Source organism: Lepidothrix coronata, unplaced genomic scaffold (assembly GCF_001604755.1).
Source record: "Lepidothrix coronata isolate B3197 unplaced genomic scaffold, Lepidothrix_coronata-1.0 Scaffold82, whole genome shotgun sequence".
Classification (NCBI taxonomy): Eukaryota; Metazoa; Chordata; class Aves; order Passeriformes; family Pipridae; genus Lepidothrix; species Lepidothrix coronata.
This window is the reverse complement of record NW_016690262.1, coordinates 2,180,802-2,193,001: the sequence shown is the minus strand read 5'-3', so window position 1 is coordinate 2,193,001 and position 12,200 is coordinate 2,180,802. Positions and strand designations below refer to the sequence as shown.

General features: G+C 40.9%; 1 protein-coding gene across 2 annotated transcripts in view; it reads left to right on the top strand.

Moving 5' to 3' along the window:
* The window catches only part of SLC7A11 (solute carrier family 7 member 11), a 286,050-nt gene that overhangs the window by 62,513 nt on the left and 211,337 nt on the right, over positions 1–12,200 (top strand). For both annotated transcript variants that reach the window (XM_017820391.1, XM_017820390.1), the window contains exons 3-5: positions 5,080–5,237; positions 6,406–6,496; positions 7,652–7,905. The gene's annotated coding sequence lies outside the window, so the exon portion shown is untranslated. The remainder of the gene's footprint in view (positions 1–5,079; positions 5,238–6,405; positions 6,497–7,651; positions 7,906–12,200) is intronic.

Below are 12,200 nucleotides of genomic sequence, written 5' to 3'. Positions count from 1 at the left end.
TCTTGCTTAAAAATGATAAGCCATGGAAGATAACTGCAGGCATTTATGGAAACTCCTGAATGGCCATATGATGGCCTCATATTGGAACTAAATTTTCTTGCCACATTTTGCAGATTATTTGGGGTGAATAGCCATTGGAAATCAGTAAATTACTATCACAGGTTTACTTTAGCAAGAGTAGTCTGGGAGCTATCCTATTGCCTCGGGGAGGCGGTGAACTGGTTGCACTTTCCAGTCCTGTTTTCTGTGCTTACCTGATGGTACTTGGTTTTGTGTAGGTCCAGGCTCACCACTAAATCCTCACATTGGACATGGCTCATGGGAGAGGGATGGTCAGGCAGGGTAAAGTCTTGAATGTCTTTCTCTGCTTCTCTGTGCCACCAGTCTGAGGCAGGTGTAATTTCCTGGTGTAATTGCAGCTCGCCCCATCTCTACATCCATCAGCATCTGCTGATATGTTTTTGTTTAGGAACTGGGCAGAAGAGATTGAGATGTTTGTGCATTTGGCCCTGTGGGATGACCTCAAAAGAATCATTACTCAATTTCAAGACATTGAGTGTCAGGATTGGATGTGATTTTTTTAGGTTGCTAGCACCGAATATTTATTTGTGGTTCTGGGATTTAACAGCCCTCCCCCCCCCCCATATTAGTAATTTTTTTCCTGCTTTTCCTGCATTTCTGCTGTTTGCATATTTCCCTGTTTGCTTATTACTGGGAAGCTCAGTAGCTTCTTGTAGTGTACTGCCTTGATTAGTTAAAGATTTAGTTGTTTTAAAGGTAACTCTTTTTTACAATGTTCTTTTTCTTCAATAATGCATCCACGTAATACAGATGTAAATATTGATTGGTTGAGTTTTTAAGGCTGAGAGAACAGAATTAACTTCATTCTCTAATTGAACTGTTGACCTCATACAGTAGCTCATTAGCAGGCAAAGCCATTTCTCCTGTGCTTTCCAACAGAAATAAGTCAGGATTTCTATTTGCACTCATAGTCTGAGCACCAACTTTACCACTGCAATAAGCAGGGCTTAGTATCCTCAGTGGAGCAATGTTTGCCAGATGTTAATCCAGTGGAGAACATCCTCTGTACTATGTTCTCAGCAGCACACATCTTGTGGATTGCTGCCTTTTTTCCTTGTCCCTCACTCTAAATAAGAGATGATTTTAAATCTGTGCAGAAGATTGAGTCTTTGCTCTGGGCACAGTGGGCGATCGTGCCATTTGTAGGACAAGTCTTTCCCAGGCTTGAACAGCTTGGGAGCTGCCTACTGGAAAGACAAACCTTCCTTACGGGATGTTGCGACATCTGGATAAGCACGGAGGGCTGAACTCGTAAGACCATCAGGTTGATGAAAACTGCTTTTTCTCCATACATGTTTAAACGCAAATTTATTTGAATAGAAGTTGAGTTTTGGTTTACATTACATTTTTACCAAGGTCATCAGGTTTTACTGAGTGGTTTGTGGAAGGTCAGCAGAGGGAGGTATTGCTGGTTTTCTATTTGTGAAATGATTAGAGACAAAGCATATGTTGCTGTATTAAATAAACAAAATAATTAAAAGAAATAAAATTAAAACTGCAGCTCTATGGATCATTTTGCCAGCGGATCTTTTACATTGCCTCTGCAAAAATTTTTTGTCAACAGTACTTTCTGCATTATACTTCTTTCAATGTCTGAAGGGCTACCCTACATGAACAGGAGAAGCAGAGTTGTTGCTTTCCGTGCAGGAAATATTCAATATTCAGGAATTTTCAAGAGCTGTAATATTTTTCTGTAAATGAGGGGGCAGTTGTTTCCTGTAATAAAGTATCTTTTTTTTTAAGTCAGCTTAATAGTAAGACAAGAGAGAAGCACCTGAAGAGATCAGTCCATTGGTCTGCGGGTTTCTAAGATGAAGTTGTCCCTAAGATGTAATTTGGTTTTGGAGACGTTTCTTTTCAGTGACTACAGATAGAACTCAGATTGCTGATTAACAGTAAGTGCCTTCATTTATAAGGTTAGTATCAGTTGGATAAACCCAACTATATGAGAGTTCTCCCTTCTGGGAAAGTGAAAATAAACAAAAGCATTTCATTCAATTTTCTATGAAAACAGTGAGCTCTGAGCAAAATCCAAGTGTAAGCATTTGTTTGTAAAGGTGTTTGTTCTGGAATTATTTTACAATTCCTCATTTTGCAGCTTAATATAAGCTTTCCTTGGTGCAAAATGTGATAGAGGGCTTGGGAAATCTGAGTCATCATGAGGACAGGAAATGATCACGTAGGTCTTTTTAAAATGAAACACTGAAGTGACACATGGGGAGGGACACAATTCTATGTTTTGGATTTTATATATGCTAGTGATGGAAAATGACTTCTACTTCAAATGCAAAACTCCCCTGGTTTTCTTTCACAGTGGCTTTAAGAGAAGCATTTCAGCCTGCCTTATGGCTGAGACACTTGTGACTCTGGAATCAAAGTGCAATGGTGTGCAGCTTGTTTTAAGGCATAAAAACAGGCATGTGTGACTGTCTTGTAAATTGAAGAGTATGCAGGGAAAGAGTGAGGTGAGGCAGCGTTCACCTGGGTGAAAATGAAAAATTCTGTGTGTTGTAGGTCTGAATGCTTTGTTTGCGTCTCCTTCTTGGTCTGTGTCCTCAGAAAAGCACGATGGCTTTAGAAAGTGCTGTACATCACCTTGCCAGCCTCTCTTAATGAAGGAACTTGTCTGTGAGCTCATATGGGTCAGTTTTGATGCTGTAAGTCACCAAGCAGGGCACTGAATGGTTCAGACATCGTGCTGAAGGCTAAATGAGAGAGAATTCCCAGAGGAGCAGTTCATGTGTAGGAACCTTTAGGATTATGGAGAAAACCACCACTGCTCTGTGATCTGCCATAATTGCGACAATCCAGGCTAGCAGTTCTTCCCAACTTTCATCCTTTTGGGAGACTCTTCCTTGCTCAGCAAAGACACTGTGCCTATGGCACATGAAAGTATAAGTGTCATCAGAATGCTCTGTGGTCATCATTTATGTGGTAAACCCATCAGAATCCATGTCCATGATAAATGTGAACCACAGACAGTTGAAGAAACAAAAGAAAAAGAAATGCCAGCACTGGGCAGCCTGATGCTCAGCCTTAGTGGATGGAGCTGAAGGATGTTGGTCATCCTGTTTCACATAATTGCATAAACAAAATTCGTAATTTCCTCCCCAGACATGTCCTCTGAAGGCAGTGTGGGGGAGTGACGCATTGAATGGTGGCAAGCATACCTCTTTCCACCTATTTCTCCTTTTTTCTTTTTTGGGTAATGAGTAGTGGTTTTGTCAGCTGCCTGCCTTGTGTTCATCACTGTCACGGCTGACAGTGTAACAGATAACTGAATGGATTCAAGGCCACCCAGGGAATGGCGCCTGACAGGAGCTCATTCATCACTTCCATTTTGGAGTTCTCTAAGGAAGAGCTGGAATCAAAGAAGTAATCAAGGCTCACAGAGCTACATGAGCGTTTGGGAGGAGTGCTCTGCATTGCAAACAAACCGAGATGTCAAATCTGTTTTGTAAATGAAGTGCTTTTCTGGAGAAAGTGTGAGTATAACTGTCACTGTAAGTGTATTCCCTGTAATATACTTCTACTGTGACTGCCTAGGGCCACAGCCCAGCTTCCACATAAAAAATTGCAGTTGAGAGCAGAAGATAAAAAAGTGCATTTTAAAATGTGGTTCAGCCATAATGGTTTATTTAATCAGCCCCTCTGTCTTCAGTTCTGGTCTGGGCATTCATTTCTTGAACTGTGAAGAGCAGAACTGAACACAATACTCCAGAGGTGGTCTCACCAGGGTGGAGTAGAGGTGGAGGATCAATCCCCTCAACCTCCTGACCATACTCTTCCCGATGCACCCCAGGACACCATTGTCCCCACTGGCCACAAGGACACACTACTGGCTCATAGTCAACTTGTCATCCACCAAGACTCCCAGGTGCTTTTCTGCAGGAGCTGCTCTCTAGCAGGTCAGCCCCCAACCTGTACTGGTGTTTGGGATTATTCTTCCCCAGGAGCAGGACCCTACACTTGCTCTTGTTGAACCTCATTAGGTTTCTTTCTGCCCAATTCTCCAGCCTACCAAGGTCCCACTGAACGGCAGCACAGCCTGTTGTGCTCTCAGCTCTGCCATTCAACCAGTTCTTCGTCCACCTCACAGTCCACCCCTCTAACCCACATTTCCTGAGCTTACTTATGAGGGTCACAGTGTCAAAAACCTTGGTGATTTTAGTTTAGACAACATGCACTACTCTCCCTTCATCAGCCCATCCTGCCATGTCATCATAGAAGGCTATCAGACTGACCAAGCACTTCTCCTTGGTGAATCCATGCTGACTACTCCTGATGACCTTCTTTTCTTTTACATGGTTGGTGATGAACTCTAAAATGATCTGTTCCATCACCTTTCCAGAGATGGAGGTGAGGCTGACTGACTGGTATTTTCTGATGTCCTCCTTCTTGCCCTTTTTGAAGATGGGAGCAACACTGGTTTTTCTCCAGTGATTGGGCAGCTCTCCCATTGTCTATGATTTTTCAGAGATGATGGAGAGTGACTTAGGAACAAAATTTGCCAGCACCCTCAGCACCTGTGGGAGTATCCCATCAGGGCCCATGGATATATGGGTGTTAAGTCTATGTAGCTAAACTCTAACTCAACCCTCTATGACCAAGGGGAAGTCATTCTTTCTCCAGCTTTCTTTTCTTACTTCAAGGTCTGGGATTCCTTAGGGCTTTGCTCAGTATGAACTGGAGGGAGCACCAAGCTCTCTATTGGCAGTGAGCAAGGGGTGCTTTGGATGCTGAGGATAAAGGCTGATGGTCAGGTTAAAGAAAGGAAAAGAGCAGCAAAGAGTACCCAAGAGTACTTGAGTGCATGCCAGCTAAGAAACAACCTGAGGGGTCCTGCAACCTCAGCTAGGTTCTCACGCAAAAGGGTTAACAGTACAGCAGCACAAAGACCATTGGTGTCATGAGGTCTGAACAGGCTAAATTAATATGGTGTTAATGATGTTATGCATATCACAGCTATCTGCAAGTTTTCCTTCATGTTTCTTTTAGGAGTGGCACCTCTAAGGGAATGGTGGAAGGACGCTTCGGTTTCAGGGCATGCTGCTGACCAGACATCCTCCAGCACCCTACCTCTTTCTTAGAGGTAAAATCACCCAGCTTTACTAACTCTGACATCACAAAAACTTCAATAGTCATCTGGCGAGAAGGTAAGAAGATTTAACACGTAGAATAAGAATTGTGGTCAACTGAAGAACCACTTGCAAAATTCAGGCTCATTTGAGCTCCTCTCTAAAAGTAGAGAGTATTTTGTAATTTAGGACCATCTTTTGGTTACAAATGCATTTATTACAGGCAGGATAACTTCTTCAGGAATTTTCTATGGCACAGTGGAAGTCTGTCAAAGAGCATCACTGCAAACTCATGGCTTAAAGTGAGGAAAAATGAATGTCAAAGAAATCTTGTAACAAATGAGGGTCTGAGAGGAAAAAAATGAGTATGAAAAAATGAGGAAGGAGGAAGAATGTTGGAGAGCAATATTTGATCTTGCAGTGAATAACTCGGGAGCTTCTGTGATCACTTTGTTAAAAGGAAGAGTTCTGTGTGGACCAGCTGCTATAGAGTGATGGAGCTGTAGACAAGGACAGTGAAGCCATTAAGGCAAACCATACAATCATAATGAACTGCTATATCCTATTCAATTAACTGAGCAGAGGCACAGGAAGAAAATACTAATTTGCAGTTATGATGTAATAAAAATCTTGTAATGTGTAGGTGCAACATTTTATCTGCAATATGTACCCCAGGTTTCATTTGCCATGTCTTTTTGATTGAATTAATTTGCCACAGAACTATTAAGAAATATGTATATTTGATTTTATTCAACACAGAATCACAGAATGGTTTAGGTTAGAAGGGAACTTAAACACCATGTAGTTCCAGTCCCCCCTGCTGTGGGCAGGGACATCTTTCACTGGACAGGGTTGCTCAGAGCTCCATCCAGCCTGGCCTGAAATACTTCCAGGGATGGAACACCCTCAGTTTCTCTGGGCAACCTGTGCCAGTGCCTTAAAACCCTCACAATGAAGAATTTCTTCCTAATATCCTATCTAAACCCATTCTCTCTCATGCTTGGCCCTTGAGATGTACACAAAATATGTCAAGGCATGCAAATCAAGTCACAATGAAGACAGTAGAATTAAATGTTACAATCTGACTTTAACTTGCAGAGAGATATCTGGGTGTGCATGACTTGCCTTATAGAATCTAAACCAATAGAAAGGTGTTTCACAACACAAGGCATTGTGAATTGGGGAGGAACTGCTCTGAGATTACATAGAAAAGGGATTAAAACAGAATCTTTTTTTCTTCTTGCAGAATAAATAGAGCTAGATACAGAAGCAAAACCCAGAAGCAGCAAGCTGTTGGTTTTCATCAGCTTGTTACTGATCTGCCTTTGATGTTTCTGGTAAGTGGAATAGGAGAGGGAAAAGATAATAGTTTATTGGGGTTCAGCTGTGAAAAAATAATTATGAAAGAGCAGCCCTAAAAGTAAGTAACTAGAAGAAAATCCTTTTGATAAACTATTTTACAAATGATCTACAAAATAGTAACAAATGGTAGCAGCTGAAGTAGATATTGTCAGATGGGGAATAGATTTGTCCGCCCTTCCTGGAATCATCCAAAAAATTCCTCTGTTTGAACCTGAAGAAACAACTTTAAATCATAAATAGTTGTAAATATTGTATTTCTGCTATAACTAATACATTTTTCTGACAAAGTGGATGAAATTTGCCTCTTTTCAGAAGTATGTCTGATAAAACCAGGCTTAGCTGAAGCAGGAAGCTCTTCTAGGCGGTAATTGCCTTTGTGGACATCAGAAGAAATCTCCCCTCTCTCACCTCAGTGGTGGTGTGCTTTTGCTTCCTATAGGCACTGTTGTGCAGCAAGAGAACAGTCATTTCAGCTGGTGTGATTTAAAGCCAGCTGAGAAAAGGATCAGGGAGGCTGATGCTAAGCCCAGTGGTGCCGTGGCATCACATCAGGGAGAATGGAACAGTTTAGCAAGAGAAAGCGAAGTGTCATTTATGGAGAAAATAGAGAAGGAAGAGAGGACAGGTTTATAAAAATATTTATTATTGAAAAAAGTAAAATGTCCTAATAGTGGTGGGATATCACACTCAGTAGAAGAAAAGGGAGACTAAGCATGTTACAATGCCATGACCTTGGGGGGTTCCGTGTGTAAAAGGCAATACCCACATCCTCCCCGGACCATTACGGACATTTTTGTCCCTAAAGATGATTGTTGCTTTATAAAGAGGGATACCCCTACATTTTTGTTCCCCAGCAGGCATGTTGGGGTGGTGACATGCTGCTTGCCTTGAGAACAGCCACTGATGCATCTTCCTATTGTAACCTAACTTCAAATAATTACGAAAATGCTCATTTTCTCATGCAGCCATTTAGAGCTGGACCCCAGGGCCAAATGAAGTCTGTGGGACACTCTCCATCAACATCAGTGGCTTTTCCATGAAAGCTTCACCTTTGTAGCTCTACCTTTCTCTATTTGAATGATTTTCTTTATTCAAAGTACATTCAACTCATTTACCCTTTGTCTTTCTAGGATGCAACTGTCAAGGTCAGCCAGTACTGAACTGAGTATGATAATTTGTTACTGTGGCCAGTGATATGGCAGTATGTGGAGTAAGTGAGAGGAAAACTTCTTTGTTCTTGGAGAGGAGCCTTCTCAGTTGGTGCTAGAGTAGCCATGGTTCTGCTTACACTCAGTGTGACTGCTGGGAAAGACATCAAGGAGTTTCCCTCCACGAAGTCATCAATAAGGAGTTCCTACATTTGAAGGATAAGGCTAAAAAAAAAGTGGATAAATCAAGCATAAATGGGATGTGGGTTCACCCCTAGTTTGAAATCCAGATTGGCATCTGGTTCTTCATCAGAGAGGAGATTCCTGGTGATGTATGGGTGGAATCTCCATTAAAAAAAAATAAAATAAAATCTATTGCTTTGCCATGCTGTCCTTGTGCCCACTGCCTCCGAGAGGACAGATTTTTCACTTCAGCAGGTGTCCAAGGGAAGAGGGGCCATACTTCGTTTTTTCTCATGCTTTGAGCTTCATGATTGGGTTAGCCGCACTTTTGATTAAAAATATAATATTTATGTAGGTACAAAAGGTCTTGGCATTGATGAAACATGTGAAAAGAAAAATATCGGGTGGTTTTTTTCATACTTTCCAAACCAATCTTGTCCTTTGAGCTGTCAGGAAGCCTAGTAATAATTATTATAATAATTAGCCAAAGTAGTAATTAAAAAGTATTTTAGTATGTTGTAATTGCCTAGTAATTTCACCTTCGTTAATACTAAGAGCAAATTCCCTGCTGGTGTTAGTGATCCTGAATATAAGAAGGATTTATAAAAAGCCCCCTTCTTAATCTTGTGCAGACTGAAGTGTTTAATGTTTGATGAAGTTTGTTTTCTGAAGCCTGATATCTGTGCCTCTGGGAGTTCAAACACTGGTGTTGCCATTTAAAAATAGAGAATTAGAGAATTAGATCAAAATGCAGTCAGTAAGTTTTTGCAACTCTTTTCTTCACCTTGTGCTGACATATTTAAATCCCTGTAGAGTAGCCAGGAAGAACCTTGTCTTTGCTGCTAAAGAAAGGATTAGGTTTTTTGACTTGTTTTGTAGTTTAATTTTTTAAAAGTTTTTAATTTAATGTGCATGAAGAGTCTGAAAGTGGAAACCCAAGGAAGATGAGGCTTGTTTGACCACAAATTAAGCAATGAAAGTTGACCAGTGTCTGTGTGAATGCTGCTACATTAATGTTTCAACTTCCATCTAACATAAAACCAATTTACTTTTGTTTTGTTTTTCTACATATTTAGTTATTTTGTAATAGCAAAGAGGAAGTCCTACATATGGCTGTGAATTCCATTCCCAGAAGACAAAGTTTTCAGTGAAAGCTTTTCAATAAACATGAATAATGACTTTAAAACCTCTCTGACATTGTGGACCTGAACTATTGCTCATAAAAGGTTCTGGGAATGGTTCTCTAGGAGGTAGTGTAACAGGGGGATTAATACTCTGCTGAGGGAATTTGTAAGACCCCAGGCTTGCCCCATGAGCCCATTGAAGGGAGTTTACACCAAAAAGATACAAGGCACCCAAAATCCACCCAATGGATTTATTAAAAGGGCCTTGTGTGCTTTTATACCTTGAGGCCACGCACAGGGAAAATGTGACAATGTCTTCAGAAGATCAAAATAACACACTTTTATGGGTAAACTTTGGAAAATAAGGGAACTTGGCAAAAGTTTAAAGCAAATATATTCAATCAACATAAAACATTTCACAGAGCTTAGCAAATTCCATCCCACCCAAGTTTAAGTTACCCAAATATCAAGAACAGGGAATTAGGAGAATAAGGAGAAAGAAAGAGAGTGAGTGAGAAAGAGAGAATTATAGCTACCAGCATAGTGACTGACAGCTGCACTAGAAGCTCCCAAGGAGGCAAGGTGTGGGGGCAGAGCACCATTCCACCTTGGCAGAACCTGATCTGCTCCCTCTCCCCCAGAGTTGTTTTGAGCCATTGAATTTCTTTCAGTCTCTCACAGGATTCAACACTTTTTTGGCAGCCCTCTAAGAAAAATATTATCAGCAAAGTCTCAGCCAGCAAACTGACCTGTGGTGAATCACTGTCCTCTTTAAGCACTGTTAAAATATCATTACAGATGCAATCCCTTCAGAAAGCTTTTTTTTTTTTTTTTTGAAACCTGGGTCAGAATTTCCTTTTCTCCCTTCATTCTGTGTAATAATCCGAAGAAAACTGGCACAAAGACTAGTGGTGTCATGCTGATGACTGGTCTGCTTTTGTCCCAGGAGAGTGGAAAATGGACTCCTTCCTTTTGCCTACTCAGGTCTCCCCTTCAGTAATTAGCTGGAGCATTCACCTCACCTTTTTTTTTGCACCTGCACTCTTGATGACTCTCCTGCAACCCTCCCACCCGAGGCTAGAGATTTCGGCACAATGTTTTTCCTTATGGCTCAGGCCGATTGCTGCCCTTGGCTGAGAGGGCTGTTTAGTATGTGAATGCTTGGGGTTGCCTAGGAGGCATTGCATTTTGGATCAGAAGAAGTCCCAGAGGGTGCCTAATTAAACTTTAAGCTGTACGAAGCCAACTATTTCCCTTTAGATAGGAAAGAAAGTTCATGTCAGGAAGAGGTTTTTGGCTGCAACAAACAGATTGGTGTAAGGCATCACAATGGGAATAAGACAAAGAACTCTGATATATACATATATATATATATATAAAATAATCTGAGAGGAGGAGTCTGTTTTTCTGCTTGCAATATTTTTTTTCATAGTTGCCACAGCTTCAACATATCCAGATTGATGCTATAGTGGCTCTGACTCAGGAGTTTTGTTTAGCAAATACTCTCAAGCTAAAAGTCTGATAGCCCTTTTTTGCAAATCTTATAATCTTTGAGGGTGCAGACCTATTTCTGCTCTGTTCTGAGCATTTATATTTTTATTAAATCTGTTGTTACATTTATACCGTGTACAGATTTTTTTGCTCCTCTTCCTCAAAGTTGGCTCTTCTGGTCTTTAGGTGATTGTAATAATGTTTGAGTGGCAAGGTATGAAGATTGTGAAGAAGTATGTAAAACTTGTTGAATGTACTTTAGAAAGGCAAGAAAAATTATATTGTCTGCAAAAACACAAGGAAGAAACTAGATTTGGCTGGTATTATGATGTGTGTTGAGAGACAAGATACTTGTTGGCAGGGTATTTTGCCATGCCTTGGGGAAGAAAAGAGGAAAGCATTACAATTTAAGTGAAAACCATAAGCCCTAACCCAGTAAGGTTTAGTATTTGGACTTCCAAAGTGCCAGTTTTGAGTATGAATTTGCCATCAGAGGGGACAAGATATTCCTAAAACTGATTGTGGACTCTTTTTCTCCTTACATTGCTTAACTACATTGATTCTAAATGGTCAAAATAATTTTGAGACTAAAGGCATTTGGACACTGGATTATTATATTAAGTATTGGCTTGGACCAACTCAAGTGTGTGCCTGTGTGTGGGGAAGGGACAGGTCAAATTTCATGAAGGTGAGGTGATGCCCTATTCCATACCCCCGCCTCTTGGTGTCTCCCTGGGCATCCCTGGAGCAGCTGTCAGCCAAAGGAGCACTGCCATGGGAGCACTGCCCATGCCACACTCCAGGGCCCCTGACCCAGCCCCAGACTGATGGGCACACCTGGAAGCCTCACCTGGGGTGGGGGCTGTGGCCATGGGGAACCAACACAAATAAAAGCAGCACCATGTGCTCTCTTGTGTTTGCTTGAACCCTGTCATCTGGACATGTGGAACTTGCATAGGACTCCAGTGGGTAGCTATAATTTTCTCATTTTCTCTCCCTTCCTTTACTTCTTCTCCTAATCTCCTTTCTTAGTATTTTGGGTAACTCAAAGCTGGATGGGCTGGATTTTGCTAAGTTGTATGGGTTAGCATGTGCTGAGTCAATGCTTTGTGGAATGCTTTATTTGGGTTGAATGTTGACCTTTAAACTTTTACCAAGTTCCCTTATTTTCTAAAGTTTGCCAGGAAAAGCGTGTTATTTTTGACCTTCTGGGAAAATGTGTGTGGTGTCTTCTCCTTTGTGCTCTCTCTTAAGACATTCAAAGAATTGAAGGCTCTTTTAATAAATTTGATGGGCAAATTTCTGAAGCCTTGTATATTTTTTAAGTAAAAACCCCTTCAATGAGCTCATAGCTTGGAGCCTTACAAAGCTTAATGTTGTTTAACAGGATAAACTTATCTTAAACTGCAAGAGTAATATCTTAATATCAGAAAAAATAATTTTTTTTTTTTTATAATGGGTATAGTTATTTGCCTCTGCTCAAGTTGACTTCATTTTGCTGCTGCTGATGGTGGAACAGTGCTGAATGAAAAGTAGCTCCTCTCAGCTCAGGTCTCTTTGTTCTGAGTGTGGTAATTAGTGGTCTTCTTGCAGAAAGACCACAAAAAGAAGTGATAAGGTGAGGGATGTGGAAAGAGTCCTCTTGCTTGCTCACTCTAGAAAAAAATTTGGTTTTTTTTTTTTTCTTTCTGGATATTTAATGGAGAAGGAAGTCCTATCTTTGTATGAGTTTT